The sequence below is a fragment of the Protopterus annectens genome, chromosome 6.part0 (genome assembly GCF_019279795.1).
Source record: "Protopterus annectens isolate FY-2018-M chromosome 6.part0, PAN1.0, whole genome shotgun sequence".
Classification (NCBI taxonomy): Eukaryota; Metazoa; Chordata; order Ceratodontiformes; family Protopteridae; genus Protopterus; species Protopterus annectens.
This window is the reverse complement of record NC_056737.1, coordinates 1163772849-1163789050: the sequence shown is the minus strand read 5'-3', so window position 1 is coordinate 1163789050 and position 16202 is coordinate 1163772849.

The window sequence follows — 16202 nt, the reverse complement described above, 5'->3', positions numbered from 1 at the left end:
CAATTCTTGTTCCCACTCAAGTTTGATAAATCCAGTATGAATCTAATAAACTTGTTTTGTGGCAGTGGCAGGATTATGGACTTCTGGCATAGTGGAACCTGAACTTCGGTTTGAGGTAGTATGCATTGCTCTGTTGATACATAAAGCTGCACATGTGTCTTCCCAGCATCTGCCAGGGCCAGGATCTTGTTGCAGTCTCGTAAGTTGTTAAGCACATCCATTGCTTTGCGTGTAGTTCATATGCAACTGCAGTGGAGACCTATGTACTACTGTTTGTCTGTTGTTTGTTTGGCCTGATGTTTATGTTAATACTTTTCATGATTTATAAAGAATTCTAGCATTCATGTTTTTTTCAGTTTGAACTTTCAGCAGTCCATATGTTTATAAGTTCTGTTAGACCTGCATTCTGTGTGCTAATAAAGAATGTGTGAGACCCATTGTGCTCCATTTATTTTTGCCCACTTTTGCATTTCTATACCAGTGGGATTAGATCCTTGGTCTCTTTGTATTTCACTGGGGTCTTACTTGCAGCATAATGTCTCCAGTCCTTTTAGCATTGCTTGCTGGTTTGCTCTGCTACTGGTCACAGTTAGTAATAGGAAAGAATATATGCCCACAACAGTCAGGAAATATTGTATAATTAACTTGTCTGATGTTACTTTAATGAACCATCATTATCGAGTTTTATGCTACGGACGTAACTTTGTTTCGACAAGACGAGCAGAGTTTTCCAAGACTGTTTTGGACTTTAAAAGATATACCCATAAGTTAAGTTTAGAATATTTATTGCAACATGTAAAAATAGGGGTTGTTAAGTATGTAAAACCATCTAGCTTTACTCCCCTGTTACAATATAACATTGGGGTTTTTGAAGATGCATGCTTAAATGATTTAAAAACTGAATTAAGTAAAAATAGCAAAAATGGTATGACAATTTAACTAAAGAAGAAAGAAAAGCCTTAAATGAGTTGAAATGTAATAAGGAATTGACATTTATAAAAAATGATAAAGGTGGAAATACAGTTATTATGACTGTTGAACAATATAAAAATAGTATGCTTAAATTGTTGGAGAATACCCGCGGTGGTGGTGCTCCGGTAGCATTGTAACCTCACAGTAAGACGCTGTCCGGTTCGATTCTCAGCTAGAGCGTCTTCTGCGTGGAGGCATACGTGAATGGGCGTACCTTCGTTGAAGGTTGTGCGTCAGGGCTGGTGACTCGGCATGTAAAAATCAACTACCAATCATTAGCGGACTGGAGTTCCGCTGTGGCGACCCCTAACCGGGAAAAAGCCGAAAGACACAAATGCTTAAATTGTTGGAGAATAATGAGGACTATAAAAGGTGACAGGAAATTACATGTTTGTTAGTTACAGATGTATTGATACAGTTTATATGATGCATTAATGAATGAAGAAATGGATTTCGACATGTACAATTTCTGTTTCACTGAGAAACCTAGGGTGGGGGGATTATTTGGTAGCCCCAAAATCCATGAAAATAAGATGAATCCACCATTTAGACCAGTGGCATCTGCACCCAATTCTATTCCAGAAGGGATGGCTTTAGTGGTTGATTCAATTTTAAATCCTATAGTGCAGAATTTACCAACATACCTGAAGGATTCTTGGGACTTTTTGGATAAAATTAGGGAATTTTCCAGTGCTTTTGAGTTTGACATTAATAAACATATTATTGCCACTTTAGGTGTAGTTTCGCTATTTACATGTATTCCTCACAAGGAAGAGGTTAAGGCAGTGAGATGGTTTTTGTCTCAAAATAGTACCCTGGGTAACCAGAAAGTTAATTTTCTGTGTGAGATGATAAATAACGTTTTAAACAACAATGTCTTTTTATTTAATGGGGAGTATTATAAACAGAAAAAAGGGGTGGCAATGGGGTCTCCAGCTGCTCCCTCTTATGCCAATATTGTAATAGCATGGTGGAAATAGATTATTTTAGCTGCGCTTAAACAGAACTTTTTGATACATTATTATGTCAGATTTGTTGATGATCTGTTTTTTTATTCTAGAAGGAACAGTAGTAGATGTGGAATTGTTTATATTTAGCATTAATGAAAAATCTAAGTTTATTAAGCTGGTTAAAGGTGACTGTTGTCACAAAGTGAATTTCTTAGATGTTTTTTAACATGGGACAATGATTTAAAACAAGTGAGATACACAGAAAGGATCATTTACAAATGGATATCTACATTATAAAAGTAACTGCCCCCTGTTTATTAGGAAGAATATACCCAAGGGACAGTACATACATGCAAGTCGAATGACTACTAATGAACTTACAGTTAACACAGAGTTTAGGTTTATAACTAGTTTATTTTTGAATAACGGTTATGACAAGGGATATCTTGAGTCTTTAAGTAAAGATATCTTAGAAAAATGACCTTCTCTCTGCCCCCCCATTTTAAAGGTCCCTTTTACATATAATACAGAAGTGGGAAATAATAGTTATGACAACAAAAATGACAGGGTTGGTGTCTGTATATTGGACATGACAAGTGACAGTGTTACAATTAAAAATATAGTGCAGCTAAACTGGAAGATTCTGGAAGGAAATGAAACTGTAGTTAAAGTGATTGGGGATAAACCAAATTTTGTTTATTGAAACACACGATATAAAACATTTATTACAAAAAGACAACACAAAATATTTTTGGGAACCATGCACACAGACAAAATGATAGGAATGTATATATGTGGACATTGCAATTTTTGTAGATATATATTAGAAAGTCCATATATTATATAAAATCACGTCAATTAAATTTTTAAGGTTCCTGGACATTTAACTTGTAAAAGTAAAGGTGTTGTGTGTATCAGTATGTGCAATGGCTATGATGCCTTCTATGGAGGAATGACCACATGTACTCGTATGGAACGTATTAGAGAACATATCTATAGTATTAAGACTAAGGATTCTAAGAAAGCATTATTTAAGCACACTGTAGAGTGCAAAAAGTTTAACAAATTTTTATTCTTAATATTAGAAGTAGTGGGCCTGGACCAAAGAAGGGGAGAATTTTAATAATTACCTCGAACAGAGAGAAACATGGTGGCAAATAAAATTAGAAGCAGACAAAATACCAGGGTCGAATGAAATAATCAATATTAAATGTTTTTTAAAATATAGGAAATGTAAGGTCAATAAGATGCCTTGAAACTTAATAATTTTAATAAGCTTAATTGTTTTATTTGATTATTAGTTAATTAATGAGGGTACAAAAAGGTGATTTTATTGTATCGTGTGTCATGTTTTCTGATGAAGTCTATTCAGATAAAAGCTTTGAAATACATTGGGCCGGATTCACGAAGGCTTACACGGAGTCTTAGAGTAGTGTAAGACTCCATGTAGCCTTTGTGATCCAGGAACAGCCCAAAGTCCGTGTAAGAGTTAGTCTAACACGGCTCTTACACGGAGTGGGCGTGGCTAAGCTAATCAGCCCACTTGCATCCGAATAGCATGCAAATGAGGCTGATCAGCGATCCAGGAAGCCCAGAACAGCCCGTGTAAGAGCCGTGTTAGCTGCAGAAATGTACTCAGTTGACAACTGAGTGCGTTTCTGCAAACACGCAATGGAGCCATGTCAGCTCCAAATAAAGGGTGCATATGTCATAGGCAGCATGCCAATGGCCAAATATGTGGCCATTGGCAATGCAACCCCATGCAAAAATATAAAAATATTTTTTTTTTCGGCAATTGCCGATGTGTAAACCAGCGCAGCCCCAAACGGGCTGCACTGCATAAAACATGAAAACGAAGGTTTTAAACCTACAAATGTAGGTTTTATGAATTATATGGAATGTCAATGGAGGGACCAGCATAGGAAAACCAACATGGCCACCGTGTAGTGGTTGCCAAGGGGGGAAGCCAAGTGTAAGAGATGTAACTAAGCATTAGTAGGCAATCTGATGCAAATTAGGGTAAGGATACTGAATACCACTGTCACATAGCAAATGAGCACAGTCTGAGTAGTGTAAGAGTTACAGAAGGAGGAGGAACAGAGTAGGAGATAGGTGACATCACAGGGGGGAATGGTAGAAAGGGATAGAAGTCATTGGGAGGTAGAGTTACATGACAGATGTCAGAGAGACATCAAGGAGGAGGTGTGCCCCAAGTAAACATGAGAAAGCCAAGAAATGGAAGGTGTACACTGTTGCCTACACCAAAGTTTCTTGCTGGACGTATGTCTTGCGCCGTGAAGCGAGTAATACGGCGTGTAAGGCAGCAGCGTGTAAGGCAGTGTGCGCGTGTAAGGCAGTGTCTTGGCGTGTAAGGCAGACTAAGCATGTGGGAGCATGTTGGGAGCTGTTTAACACCGTTTGCGGGCGTGCAGCGTTTAAACTGAATAAGCAGATTCTGAACTGTGTAAGTATGTGTGCGCGCGTGTAAGCCACTGTGAGCCTGTTTCTGCTGGTTTGCACATGGCCCCACCCTGAGGAAACAGCAAGGAAAAAGGAAACAACAGATGTACTAGGAAGTTAGCAGGAATACTGCTGGAGCTAGCAGGTGAAAACAATTAGATGCAGGCAATTACACAGGCAGAATACTAGGCCAGCCCAGCACTTAAAACTCTGCAAACAGCAGTGCAGAATGTTTCTCTCAAGAGACACTGCAAGACAGGAGTTCAGTTATCAGAAGTGAAAACTGAAAAAGCTGAACTCAGAGCAGAAATGTTAGGGGCTGCCATAGCTGCCATAATGAGACATAGGCGACTTGCTGAGGTGGTGACAATGCAGATGGTGCCAGACAACCTGCAGTGAGGAGACGGAGAAGAGTGTACAGGCCCAGGGTCACCTACCACGGGTTACATGAGCTGGAGATAGTAGAGCGCTATAGAGTGGACAGAGACCTCCTGCAGCAAATAGTGGAGCTGTGCAGGCCACGCCTCACACACAGAACCAACAGAGGGGAACCCATCCCAGTGGAAACCAAGGTTTGTGTTGGCCTAAGAATACTAGCAACAGGTACCTTCCAGAGACCAACTGGCGATATGATGGGGATATCACAGGCATCAGCTTCCAGGGTACTGCACCAGTTCCTGGATGCCATGTCAGCACATGTCGGTGATCATGTATACTTCCCCAATGCCCGTGAGGTATTGGCCAGCAACATCGTCTCTTCCAGCAAATAGCGGAATACCCTGAGGTACTGGGTGCCATAGACTGCACGCACATACGCATCAAAGCACCAGCAGGAGAGCGGGGTAGGGCCTACATAAACCGCAAGGCTTCCCCTCCATCAACTGCCAGGTCGTGTGTGATGCCCAGGGCATAATAATGAATGTGTGTGCCGGCTGTCCTGGGAGCTACCATGATTCCCACATCTGGCATCTGACGCAGCTGTACCAGACATTTGCCAATGGGGACATCCCACACGGACACCTAGTGGGGGATGCTGGATATGCACTGGAGCCGTGGCTGATGACACCCATCAGAAATGCACACACACCTGAACAGGAACGCCATAATGAGGCACATGCACAAACACGGAATGTAATAGAGCGTGTGTTTGGGCTGCTCAAGTCACGGTTCCGGTGTTTCGACACATCTGGTGGAGCCTTGCAGTACACACCAACTACATGTACCCAAATTGTCATGGTATGTGCTATGCTACATAATATGATCATGCGAAAACAGCTGCAGCAGGATCACCATAGGGCTGGGCCAAACAGCCCCCCACCATCGCCAAGGCCACCACAGGCACAGCGTGACTCGGAGGAGGAACAACCTGAGCCTGCCCCAGTAGGCAGAAGGAGGCGTGCCCAGTATGCCCTGGCTCTGGCAAAGAGGCAACACATAGCACATACATTGGCTCAGTAGGAACCTTGGGAATGATACCCCTCCGACTCACCATATAGTAACAGGGATGCCTAATGTGACACAACCTGTTCACAAACATGTACAGGTAAGTGTAATATGTGCATCCGACAGAGGCAGCCCTGCAGCACCACCTGAGGCATGAATGCTGTGTGTCAAGTAATGTAACACCAAGTACCATATGCACTCCTGTGGACCCCGTCTAACATTCTACCCTCAACAAGCAGCATGCTACAACAGGACAACGAGATGATGAAGTGCAACAATTACCGGAGTAATGCAGGTAGGCAAAGGGGACGAACTGTGTGCCAGTCTGGGATGACATGCTGAGCATGACATGATGCACCACCTGCCAGGACTGGCATGCACCTATCAGTGCAGGCTGTATGGATACTGGCAAAGGCCGTTGTCATGCACAGTGTGCCCTGAATAGGAAGGTGCAAAACACAAACCTATCTCCATAGGTACCAGAAGGGATAAGAATCAGATAAGGGATAAGGTCAAACAGCAAGATGCATGCAGACTAAGCCCACACAGTATGGAGAATGTTGATAACTGTGCTGTAACAGAATACCGAGGCAAGGCTCACAACAGCACCCTAACACCACCAGGTCACACCTCAGACTGTGCTGTACATCCTCAACACTTGGAACAAGGAGGGTGACCATCAACAATGACAAGGATAACAACACCCCCATGTTGGTACCACCAGAAAAAGCAGCATGGACTAGCCATGCACAAGTAACAGTGGCTAAAACCGCCCACCAGTGTATAGCCTGCCACAGAGTACTGGCCCAACACCAGGAACTGCATTGCCCATGCTGGAATACATGAATATGTCAAGTCCTCAAAACCACATTATAATTGCTGACTGCAAATACCCGACACATAGACTGGGAGAAGTATACCAGCTGCAACAGTGTAGGACAAAAGGGCATTAAACCACAAACCAAAAGGCCCAGGAACAACGTAGCACACCCACAAGAGGGGCAAGCATACTGGATGTGATAATCAGCAACATGGAGTGCGGGATGTTAAGATGAGAAGTGTATTGCACATTGGTAACACCAGACCATATAGTAATCACACTGGATATACAAACCCTGACCAGAGTCCCTGTCCGGGAAACACAGTGGAAAACATGTGCTAAGCATTATGCGCACACCTCCAAAATGATGTAGAAGCCATGAAAGTTCACGCGCAGGTGCAAAATATGGGCCACGCCTCAGAACCTGCAAGACAGCCACGCCATGAACACCGCCAGGAATGCTTGCATTATGCAGTCCCAAATTAAAACAAGACACAGTGCCTAAATCTGGCATGGTGGACTCCAGCCATAACCAAAACATGCAAGAGAAAGAGGAAGCTACTACATGATAGAGCAAGCATGAACAATGGCGTAATTACTGATCAGTAGTATGGCAATATAATCTGTCCACACATGCAATCCAGTAAGGCCAGGCTCAACAAGTGGAATCTGTGAACCCTGTGCCAATGTTACACCTGCCCCAAGTACACAGACAACCACCAACTCCACCCAAGAAATACAAATATATGTGAGAGATGCAACCATCCATCCAAACCGGAGGTAGAGCTCCCCCAACTCAGTACACCCACAACAAGTCAGTAGGAGAAGGTAACCACACACACCACAAATACATACCCACATAGACCTACCACAACTGCAAACCAAACACATAAACACAGAAAGACATTCCCAGAGGCAGAAATCACACACACAGCACACCAACAGAGGCCAATAAAGCAGACACCCAATGAAACATCCACCAAACATAGCACATGCACAACATAGCACACAAAGCTGGTGTGCCAAACAGTCACAGGCCAGAAGGAGAAACAACATGCCTGATACAGTTGTAATAGGTGACTCCATAGTCAGACACACTGCTGTCCCGCACAGCAGACTGAACAAAGGAAAGGGTACAGTAAGCTGTCTGTAGGCCGCCACAACATGCCACATAACACAAATATGAAGGTCACTCCAAAGCAAACAGAAATATGATGCAGTTGTAGTCCATGCTGGTGTGAATGACCCGAGGTGTACTGCCCTAGCCTACATGTAAAGAGACACAGATGAGCTATCTGATTATGTAGTCCAGGCTGGTATGACACTCACCGTTTGCAGCAACTTACCCTTACCAAGAATAATGCCACAGTAGAAACATGGAATGATCAGTCATAGCAAGTAGCACATCTACTGGTGTCAGTCCAAGGGGATCCAATGTCTGTCAGGTTGGGATGTCATGCTTGACAATCCATGCAGCTGCCCTTGGTATGGCCTGCACCCGTTACCCTGGGCGTCTGAATAGTGGATAAGGCCTTGGCCACCTCCACACAGCCTTTTGTAGGCAAGGCTGAACAGACTGACCCGCCACCCGAGAAAATCTAAGTGGGAAGAAACATAAGGGAAATGATGACCGATGCCAGATGTGTACACCCCAATATGCATGCCCCCTAGGCCATCCCCAGAATACAGAACATCGATGTCTGTGCAGTGACAGAAACCTGCTGCAAGGCTCCTGACAGCACACCAGCACTACCAGGTTATACCATGTACCATGTGTCATGGCCCCAAAACCTGGAACACTACATAAAAGGAGGTGAGTAACCATAGGCAGCACAGACACCCAGACGTCCAGGTAACTGACAATGTACAAGGCAGTGGAGTTCACCCACATGCAACTAACTGTAGGCAAGACTGCTGTGCAGTCTGTAGTATGCTACAGACCGCACTCTCACACACAAAAACCCCCCCCCCCAACCGTCTGGAACACACTGGACAGTATGAATGTCCCACCAAATACCAGACAAGGTTACACGAAATACCACAAAGGTGGTAAACCATAATGTATGGAAGGTGTAACCAGGGACCAAGGGACACAAGTGAACAGTAACCTGTTATGTGACACCCACATTGCCAATGTGGCTAGGAAGACTGTGTACATGTGACACTGTATTAGGAAAGGAGTCACATCTATGGCAACAGAGGCCACTGTGCCCCTATCGTTATCCCAATCACACCGATAATCCAGTACAATGACTCATGTGGGATCTACCTTACCTGACACCTGCAGCAGTTAGGAAGACTGCAAAGCTACCTTACCAAGAGGAGAAAGTGTCATACATATATGTCATATGCTGCTAGGCTGTAGACACCCCAGCTGACTACAGTTGCAGACTGCCCACACAGAGGCATTGCATGCCTGTTGTAGGAGGCCATGCCTAACACAGGAGTGATGGACCTGCCCACCCCAGACAACACATATCCATTGGAGCTGCGAGAGTGAGAGATGTCAACCCCAACACATAATGAAATAGGATGTGCTGGTGGGACAGATACATAATCTACAGGTACCTCACACCCTGGACCAGACTCCCACCCCATGTTAGGCAGAGCCCCTCACTGACATTGTTCAACAGGAATCTTGGCAAGTGGATGGATGATTGTAGAGTTACAGTGGGGGTCTTCACTGTGTGATGTCCAGACAGAGGCACAGCTAAGTAAACAATACATGGCCATACTATCCAGATAGCAAGGGGTCTCAAAAGCCACACACACTCTGGCTAGCCTAACAAATGCCCAGGGTGGATAGCCTAGTATGAACCTATGAACCTATGTAGATACAAATTGCACAGGACATGAAGGATAATCCGAAGGCTTACACAACTGATGGTAGGAGCCATCCTGTGTATTCACAGATATGGACTGAATCACACAAACACCACAAACACACACACATATTGCCAACATACATCCTGACAGGTGCAGTGCAAACCCACACACCCCATGTATGCAGAATATGTATCCCAGCAGACAGCTGGCTCCTGACATAGCAGATGCTGAGGTAACAGACAACATCTCCAAAGCAAAACACACAGCAGCAATGGTATGAGATGGTGACCTGGGCGATGTGCAACATGGAGTCTAAGATGAATGGAATGCCACACCACACTACTGCTCAATGCCAGCCGTGCCACAGAATATGTACCCAAAGAGCAGTGTACATCAACAGTGGTCCTTCTCAACAAAGGTGTTGCCTGAGTGGATACTGAACAGTACTACCCCAGAATCCTGAGAAGCCCAGATTGCTCAGCTATGGAAAGGAGCAGCATGTACCACAGAAATATGGATGTGGGGACCTACTGACACCGGACCCAACACAGTGTGGCCCTCTCAAGTGCAGATCCTGCCCCTAACCATGTTGGACCCAATTGAAACAGTCATTCAGGTCATTGATGAGGGCAATGTGATCCACACAGTGGATCTGGACCTTACAAAGGCGTCTATACAATACCCTACATGTTCAGTATAGATAGGCTCACCAGTGTAAATATAAACCCACATGTCAGTAGAGGGGTTGCAAACCAGACCAAGGACAGAACAGACATGGTCAGACCTGCTTCAGCCATGTCAGACTACAAACCAGATATAACTGGCATCCCACAAGGCTTGGACCTGGTATCCCCTCGTCTGGTATATATGTCCCATAGGTACAGGCAAACATGGAAGGACTGTGTCGTGACATGTTTGCAGAGGACTAAACCGCTCACCACATATGATCCACCAACTGACACATGCATCCTACAAAGGGCCACATACAAACAGACAACTGGTGCCATAGCTATGTCAGCAAGCTAAGTGCAGAAATGTGTATAGTCAACCCCCGTGGATATACAGTAAGTGTCCACCAATTACCACATAGGTGTTAACCCATTATGTAGTTAACATGTAATGAGAGACCTGGGGACACAGGGTGATGGATATCCTGCACTGGACAAACATGTGCTGTAGTGTTTACAGAAACATACCATATACCCACCTAATCATGAAGGATGTCAGATCTACACAAGGTGAGGTCATTGTGGCTCTGCAGTCCTCCTGCATCAGTGGGTCAATCGACTACAATAGCCCCCGTGGGATGTACCGCAGCAGACACCTCCATCAACTGTAAAGTCCCCAACAGTACCAGATCAGGAGTATCAATCAGCCTACACACATGCCATGTTCTGCATGTGTTGCTGGCATCAATACAAATGCTGCACATAGTACAATCTGAATGGCAGTGAGCTATGCACATGACAGACCTGAACCCCAGCACTGAGTTACATGGGACAGGCTGTACTGTGTGATCCATAACACAGAAGCCACCCCCACCCATGAGTGAACCCTCAGCACAGGCTACCCATAGAGTCACTCATTAATCTTCCACAATAGGAATCCTGATGGGTGGACGGAGATGGTAGGTTCATCCAGGATATCACTGTCATGTCACAGGTAGACAGAGGCACAGTATACCAACCATTACATTGGTCATGGCAAACTCCACTTACAATGTGTGTGGAAGGACAAACACACTCTCCAACTTGCATTAGCCATGGACTAGGGCACAACGGTAGTGTATGCAATTGTACACCTATGTTGTGGGATACACTCACAATGTTGGGCAAGTCTGGTGTAAGTGGTGCATATCAGAACAGAATGCAACATGGTCAGATGTACCCAACTGGCCCCGACCAGGCTGTTGTGCCCATGATCAGAATGTAAAGCAGTGATAGCAGTAAAGCCCAGGTTACTGTCCACCACAGTCAAAGTACTGACAGTACACTATACAGTACTACAGTGTTAGGTCAGTGTGAAAGGATGTTGACGACTGCATGCAAAGTATCCCATGCAAACACTGCAGGCACAGTATAATCCTGTTGTGTTGACACACAAAGCAGTTGTACAGTAACTACACAACATGACACACAACCCACAACCATGAGCGGGTGATAGTTTGTGAAGTTCACACACATCCACAAATGTGGTGGGCTGCAGAGTCCAACATATGGAATAATCACACTGGGCATGCTCACACACTTTGACAACATGCCATGGGAAGGCTGAACTGGGCATGCTCACACACTTAGTCCAAATCTTGTTTTAGCAGTGGGACACACGTATCTGGTATTGTCATGTGTTATGCCAGGGTCCAACCACAGCACAGCAGTCTGCCCAGTGCACACAGTGACATGACTACAGAGACATACGTGATATAGTGGATCCCTCCATATTCAAACAGTTTCCATAGATGCAGAGGTTGTCCATACCAACAGGGAATGCTATGGCAATAAATATATGCAAACAGTCTGTTAGCAACAAATAATGTGCATTTGACAATTAAACATAATGGTGTAGAGGTCAACAATAGGCTGTTTGCCCTAGGGAATGACAGCTTAGCCATAGTGTGCTTGGTGTCCGCTTCCCCACAGGATGCACATTCCCCTTTCCAAACACAGATGATGTCAGCACCCTAGAAGTACAGCAGGAGAAATTTAACTCCTCAGTAATCCGAATAGCGTGCTCCGCTAATGCGTTCGTCTCAAGTGTCATGACATACTTAGACAGGGGTTCAAATCCTGTATGTGCTCAGTGTGTGTGTGCGTGTGTGAGGTTGGCCTGTGTGAGGGAAATGTCCCTTTTGGCAAACAGGAAACCACACCCAGGATGCCCCTCCCCTTTGCTACACACTGCTGATGTCAGCACCCTATAAGTAGAGCATGAGAAAGGAAAACTCCCAGTAATGCGAATAGCGTGCTCCGCTAATGCGTCTGTCTCAAGTGTCATAACCTAACTAGGTAGGGGTTTGATTCCTGTGAATGGCAAGTGTGTGTGTTTGTGTGTGAGGGAAAAGTCCCTTTTGGAAACTGGGTGAACAGACTACAGGATGCCCCTCCCCTTTGCTACACACTGCTGATGTCAGCACCCTATAAGTAGAGCATGAGAAAGGAAAACTCCCAGTAATGCGAATAGCGCGCTCTGCTAATGCGTCCGTCTCAAGTGTCATAACATAACTAGGTAGGGGTTTGATTCCTGTGAATGGCAAGTGTGTGTGTTTGTGTGTGGGGGTTAGTGTGTGAGGGAAAAGTCCCTTTTGGAAACTGGGTGAACAGACTACAGGATGCCCTCCCTTTGCTACACACTGCTGATGTCAGCACCCTATAAGTAGAGCATGAGAAGAAAACTCCCAGTAATGCGAATAGCGCGCTCTGCTAATGCGTCCGTCTCAAGTGGCATAACATAACTAGGTAGGGGTTTGATTCCTGTGAATGGCAAGTGTGTGTGTTTGTGTGTGGGGGTTAGTGTGTGAGGAAAAAGTCCCTTTTGGAAACTGGGTGAACAGACTACAGGATGCCCCTCCCTTTGCTACACACTGCTGATGTCAGCACCCTATAAGTAGAGCATGAGAAAGGAAAACTCCCAGTAATGCGAATAGCGCGCTCTGCTAATGCGTCTGTCTCAAGTGTCATAACATAACTAGGTAGGGGTTTGATTCCTGTGAATGGCAAGTGTTTGTGTGTGGGTGTTAGTGTGTGAGGGAAAAGTTCCTTTTGGAAACTGGGTGAACAGACTACAGGATGCCCCTCCCTTTTGCTACACACTGCTGATGTCAGCACCCTATAAGTAGAGCATGAGAAAGGAAAACTCCCAGTAATGCGAATAGCGCGCTCTGCTAATGCGTCCGTCTCAAGTGTCATAACATAACTAGGTAGGGGTTTGATTCCTGTGAATGGCAAGTGTGTGTGTTTGTGTGGGGGTTAGTGTGTGAGGAAAAGTCCCTTTTGGAAACTGGGTGAACAGACTACAGGATGCCCCTCCCCTTTGCTACACACTGCTGATGTCAGCACCCTATAAGTAGAGCATGGGAAAGGAAAACTCCCAGTAATGCGAATAGCGCTCTGCTCATGCGTCCGTCTCAAGTGTCATAACATAACTAGGTAGGGGTTTGATTCCTGTGAATGGCAAGTGTGTGTTTGTGTGTGGGGGTTAGTGTGTGAGGGAAAAGTCCCTTTTGGAAACTGGGTGAACAGACTACAGGATGCCCCTCCCTTTGCTACACACTGCTGATGTCAGCACCCTATAAGTAGAGCATGGAAAGGAAAACTCCCAGTAATGCGAATAGCGCTCTGCTAATCGTCCTTCTCAAGTGTCATAACATAACTAGATAGGGGTTTGATTCCTGTGAATGGCAAGTGTGTGTGTTTGTGTAAGGGGGGTTAGTGTACAAGGGACGTGTCCCTTTTGGCAAATAGGATAGGACACTACAGGATGCCCATACCCTTTTCTAAATACTGATGATGTCAGCACCCCATAAGTATAGCAGGGGAAGAGAAAACTCCCAGTAATGCAAATAGTGTGCTCAGCTAATGCGCCTGTCTCATGTGTCATAACAGTCAGATAGGGGTTTGAATCCTGCAATTGGCAGGTGTGTGTTTCTGGCTGAGGAGGTTAGTGTGTGTGGGGACAATGTCCCTTTTGGTAACTAGGTGAACAGACTACAGGATGCACAGTCCCCTTCTACACACTGTTCAGCAGACGGCCATGGGCCTGGCACAAGCTGTCTGTTGCTCTGATGCCCCTTTGGTAGATGCCTGTGTCAGCTGGGTAGTCGATTATGTTGTCCAGTTTGCAGTCATCTGCATATCTGGACAGCCACAGTTCATCCGTGTTGGCCTGTACCTCCAATAAATATGTACCTAACAAGAGTGTCCCAGGACTGAGCCTTCTGGGACACATCCTGGAACTGTTATGGGGTGTGGCATGGCTCCAGCAATGCTAAACATGTGTGTTCTGTTCATGATCCACTGTGCAATCCATCTAGTGACATACGGGCTCATATTCAGGATGGTGAGCTTGCCAAGAATGCCCAAGTGTGGTATTGTTGCCAAGGCGTTTGCAAGGCCCAGGTAGGCTGTGTGAACCACCTTCCCCTCGGCAATGGCCTTGGTGACTGTAGCAAAGGAATCAACCCGGTTACACCGGTAGTGCTGGTGTGCCTCAGTAGCCCTGAACCAGGCATCTGTTACTGCACACATATCAATGTTTCCCCTGCAAAGGAGTGTTTTGGGTGCATGCATGTGGAGGATTAGACATCTGGCGTTGTGCAGCATTGCTCTTAGTGTCTTAACCCTTGTGATACCTATGAAGGTGGGTTTGTCATGTGAGCCCTGCCTAACATAGCCACTATGGGGGTAGCAAGAGGCTTTGCCAATATCCGATAGGCCAGGGGTGACAGGTGCAGGCTGTCCCTAGCAAAGCAGGTAGTTCAACAGGAGATGGATGTGCGAAGGTGTAGTGCCTGTGACTACCTAGCAGTAGCATACATGACTGCTCACGTGGACACATGTCAGGCAGGTCATATGCACTGTGTCACAGTCAATGTACATGTGAACAGGTCAAACAGTAGCAACCTCTCAAGTGGGACACGGCCATACATACAGTAGGCTACACAGATGGCACTAGGAGTCCACAGAAGCCCTATAACTATGCATTGCAGGTGTGATCGGTATTCCAGGGTAATTGCAAGCAAACATGCATGCAAACAAAGGTACAGTGAACAGTGCTCCATGTAGTCCATTGTACAACAAACAAGCTGTACCAGTTCCATAAGGTAACACTGCACATATGCAGGCGCTATGCACATGTACATGGAAACACACTGGTCAGATGGCCAGGGTCCAGTCTCAGTGCACACAAGTGTACGGAACATGCATGTACTGTCAGGATGTACAAAAACTGGATATAAAGCCATGTGCCCGTACCTGCAGTAATACACATGTCAAATAACAGACACAGATCCTTCTCACAGTGGTGCCATACTTAGTAGGATGTATGCTCCCTGGCTTGCCACCACAGTATCCCTGACATGTATGGGGACTCTCCTCCCGTGACAGTTTGTTATGTGTGTTGGGGCTGTCTAGTATGGTAGGAGGTGTGTGCATGCAGTGCTAGTGTGCACCTATGTGTCCTGTACCACTTGTGTAGTTATGCACACATATCAACGTCCTCACACATCTGCATTGCAGAGTCTAGTGTGGCCAACATGCCACTTGCAATTTACATGTCCATCATTGTGTGCTACTACAGTCATTACCCATCCCAGTGCTACCTATGTATGTAGGCTGCTGTTGACATCATTACCACTAGTATGCCAACATGTGCAGATGATACACTATGTTACTTACCATGGGTGTAGACAACAGGACATGACAATCACACAAATACTGCATCAGGCATGCTGTGATATACCCACAATGAAATCAGCACACAGTACTGTACAACACATGATACTATTACTACACATCTATGTGGTCACCCTGTGCATCAGTAACATGTTAACCTGTACCTGCACAGTTGTTACAGACTGCAGGAGGTGCACAGTTTCATCATATGCACAGGGTGTGAACCTGGTATACCTGGGTCAGCCACCCATACCACCAATTGACATGTATGTGTATGTGTGTTGGTGAGGGACAGCAGTAGAAGGTGGGGCAGTGTTGCTGCAGTGTGTGCGTGTATGCGTT